This window comes from Dendrobates tinctorius, unplaced genomic scaffold, assembly GCF_039654945.1.
Source record: "Dendrobates tinctorius isolate UK_male_01 unplaced genomic scaffold, ASM3965494v1 ptg000757l, whole genome shotgun sequence".
NCBI classification, from domain to species: Eukaryota; Metazoa; Chordata; class Amphibia; order Anura; family Dendrobatidae; genus Dendrobates; species Dendrobates tinctorius.
The window spans coordinates 42,501-46,777 of record NW_027362397.1 but is presented as its reverse complement, the minus strand read 5'-3'; positions in this window follow the sequence as shown (position 1 = coordinate 46,777).

Sequence of the window (4,277 nt, the reverse complement as noted above, 5' to 3'; positions counted from 1 at the left end):
ATGTGTCAGACTTCCAGGAAGGGGGCGCCTCGGGAGGTGTACCTAGGAGGCTTCCAGGGGCCTGGGTACACTTTTCAGAAAGTACCGTTGGGACTTAGAAAAATTTTCAGATTTTTGGACTTAGAGCGATTTTTGGATTTTTGTGCAAATATCGAATTTTCCCTTCTCCCACCGCTCTGGGGCGTCAATATGAGTGGGGACCCGAGGGGGAGAGTGCCTCCATGAGGGTAGAATGTGTGACTTTTGGGGGAAAGTCGAATTATGGAGCAAAAACCCATTTTTGGGGACTTAGAAAAAATTCCGAGATGTGTCAGACTTCCAGGAAGGGGGCGCCTCGGGAGGTGTACCTAGGAGGCTTCCAGGGCCTGGGTACACTTTTCAGAAAGTACCGTTGGGACTTAGAAAAATTTTCAAGATTTTTGGACTTAGAGCGATTTTTGGATTTTTGTGCAAAAATCGAATTTTCCCTTCTCCCACCGCTCTGGGGCGTCAATATGAAGTGGGGACCCGAGGGAGAGTGCCTCCCATGAGGGTAGAATGTGTGACTTTTGGGGGGAAAGTCGAATTATGGAGCAAAAACCATTTTTGGGGACTTAGAAAAAATTCCGAGATGTGTCAGACTTCCAGGAAGGGGGCGCCTCGGGAGGTGTACCTAGGAGGCTTCCAGGGGCCTGGGTACACTTTTCAGAAAGTACCGTTGGGACTTAGAAAAATTTTCAAGATTTTTGGACTTAGAGCGATTTTTGGATTTTTGTGCAAAAATCGAATTTTCCCTTCTCCCACCGCTCTGGGGCGTCAATATGAAGTGGGGACCCGAGGGAGAGTGCCTCCCATGAGGGTAGAATGTGTGACTTTTGGGGGGAAAGTCGAATTATGGAGCAAAAAACCATTTTTTGGGACTTAGAAAAATTTCGAGATGTGACAGACTTCCAGGAAGGGGGCGCCTCGGGAGGTGTACCTAGGAGGCTTCCAGGGGCCTGGGTACACTTTTCAGAAAGTACCGTTGGGACTTAGAAAAATTTTCAGGGATTTTTGGACTTAGAGCGATTTTTGGATTTTTGATCAAAAATCGAATTTCCCCTTCTCCCACCGCTCTGGGGCGTCAATATGATGTGGGGACCCGAGGGAGAGTGCCTCCCATGAGGGTAGAATGTGTGGCTTTTGGGGGGAAAGTCGAATTATGGAGCAAAAACCAGTTTTTGGGACTTAGAAAAATTTCGAGATGTGTCAGACTTCCAGGAAGGGGGGAGTCTCAGGAGGTGTACCTAGGAGGCTTCCAGGGGCCTGGGTACACTTTTCAGAAAGTACCGTTGGGACTTAGAAAATTTTCAGGATTTTTGGACTTAGAGCGATTTTTGGATTTTTGTGCAAAAATCAGATTTCCCCTTCTCCCACCGCTCTGGGGCGTCAATATGATGTGGGGACCCGAGGGAGAGTGCCTCCCATGAGGGTAGAATGTGTGGTTTTTTGGGGGAAAGTCGAATTATGGAAGAAATTGAGTTTTGAGGACAAAAAAGTGTTTTGAGGACAAAAAAGTTTCTTGAGGACAAAAAAGTTTTCTCGAGGACAAAAAAGTGTTTTGAGGACAAAAAAGTTTCTTGAGGACAAAAAAGTGTTTTGCGAACAAAAAATGGAATTTTGTGATTTGTGTAAAAATAAGTAAATTCCCCTACTTCCACCACAGGGGGCTTCAGTATGTTGTAGGGCCCCCAGGGAGGGTCCCCCAACTGGGTTTAAAGTTTGTGGATCCTGGGCAGAAAGTTGAATTTTGGATGAAAAACCGAATTTTGGGACTTAGAAAAATTTCGAGCTGAGCAGTGACAGACTTCCAGGCAGGGGAGCCTCTCTGGAGGTGTACCGAAAACAGTTCCAGGAGCTGAGGTCATTTTCGAACATTTTTTGTTCGCTCAAATTTTTTTGTTTTTGAGCTCTAAAAAGCTGTTATTATCAATTGGCTCAAAAATTTCAAGTGTCATGAGCTAGTACATGTTGGAGGAATACGTTTTAGGCAAAAATTGCAAAAAAAAAAATCCAAGTGAAAAAGAACCGGAATGGGGAATTTCTGACTGCTGTAGCAGCCGCACAGTTCCAGGAGGTCGGATACATTTCCGACTTTGTCCCGCTCATTGAAGTACATTGTCCCGCAATGCAAATACATAGTAATGCGCACCTGCGGAGAATATAGGAGAGAGTGGGCTCTCTCTACCCCGATGTATGGCGGTTGTTCCTATGGTTCTCTGGCTCGGGTAGGCGACTTAGAAGGTGGTCCCTCTTGTCGTGGAAGTTGCAAAATACGGCCGAGACTGAACTTCCACGGCTCCAGGAGGGACTTTTGCTGGTCGTGCGTCCCAAGTGAGAGAGGCGATCCTGGGGTACCTGAGCCTGACCAGACCCTCCCTCGGTGGTCCCTGGTCTTCTGAAGGGTGATGGCATTCAGGGGGGCAAATCTGGAGTCCGTGGCCGAGTTTGGGCTCTAGAAGGCGGACGCCCCTTCTGACCATGTCCCCTCAGAGCCGGCTGGATGGTTCATGGTCCGCGGCTTTGTCTGGCGGTCTGTGCCCAAGCCGGAGAAGCTGTCCTGGGGTACGTGAGCTTTGACCAGACCCTCCCTCGGCGGTCCCTGGTTCTCTGGAGGTGATGGCTGTCAGGGGGGCAAATCTGGAGTCCTCGTGGGAAGGAGGGCTCTTGAAGGCGGACGCCCCCTCTGACTATGTCCCCTCAGAGCAGGCTGGATGGTTCATGGTCCGCGGCTTTGTCTGGCGGTCCATGCCCAAGCCGGAGAAGCTATCCTGGGTACCTGAGCTTCGACCAGACCCTCCCTCGGTGGTCCCTGGTTCTCTGGAGGCGATGGCTGTTGTCAGGGGGGGGGGGGCAAATCTGGAGTCCTCGTGGAAGGAGGGCTCTGGAAGGCGGACGCCCCCTCTGACTATGTCCCCTCAGAGCATGCTCGATGGTTCTCAGTCCCCTGGCTTTGCTTTTTGGCCATCCTGGGGTACATTCTTGCCAAAAAAAAAACGACTAAGTGAAAAAGAACCGGAATGAGGAATTTTCTAGGTGCCGCATCCGCCCTACAGTGACTTGAGGCCGGGTACAGTTCCGACTTCGTCCCCTTAAAGTGGGGACGTTGTCCCGCAATGCAAATACATAGGAATGCGCACCTCTGGCAGAATGTACTTGAGAGAGTGTCGTCTCTCTACCCCGATAGAAAGCAGTTGTTTCTCTGGTTCCCCGACTTGGGTAGGCGCGACTTGGCATGTGGTCCCTCTCGTCTGGAGTTGCGCACTCCGGCTGAGACCGAACTTCCACAGCTCCGAGAGGGACTTTTGCCGATCGTGCATCCCAAGCGAGAGAGGCAATGCTGGGGTACCCAAGCCTGACCAGACCCTCCCTCGGCGGTCCCTGGTTCTCTGGAGGTGATGGCTTTCGGGGGCAAATCCGGAGTCCTCGTCCGAAAGGGGGGGCTCCGGAAGGCGGACGCCCCTCTCGTCCATGTCCTCTCAGAGCGGTCTTATCCTCCGATCGATTCTGGCACGGCGCTCCCGGGTGGGGAGGTGGTGCTGCTCGCTAGACCCGGGCTTTGGAGCTCGCGTCGGTTTACGGTGAGCGGTGTCCTTCCTCCTGTACCCCCGGGCTTCCACCACCTATCTTTGGGCGCGCACGCCGGCCGTCACCTCCCGTTCGAGGACGGAGGCGGCCGAGCTGTGGGAAGTTTGAATCGCACCGAACGATGAACAGTGGTCTGACGACCCACGCGGGCGAACGGCGGGGCGCCCACCCACCCCGGCGTGGGGGCCAGCCGTCCGAATCGCTCCCCGCGTGGGGAAGCACAGTGTTAGCAAGGGCGGCCCTTTTCGAAGTTCCAGATGCGCAGCCCTGCCCGCGGAGGTCCGTGCCACGCATCGCCCGAAGGGCGGCCTCCGCGGCGGGCACCAGCGAGAGCGGCGGCGGTGGGTGGCGTTTCCACGCCGCTGCCGAGCTCCGCGCCACTAGTCTTTCCCGAGCCCCTACGTTAGTGGGGGGGATGACAGAGCTGTGGAGGCAGGCGAGGGGGGGTTCTCACTGCGCGGTGTGCCCCCACCCGACTCGCCATCGCCTTCCGCTCCTCGTACGTCGTCCTCCGAGGCGGCTCGGAAGGGAGAGGGAGAGCGAGAGAGCGAACGCCCCCCGAGCGAGGGGAAGATGGAGAAGGGAGCGATTTGAATGGGGCGAGAGGTGAAGGGAGTACGGCAGAACGCTGCCCTGCGCACCCCCCCGTGTTCCCGCCAGGCGGGGGAACA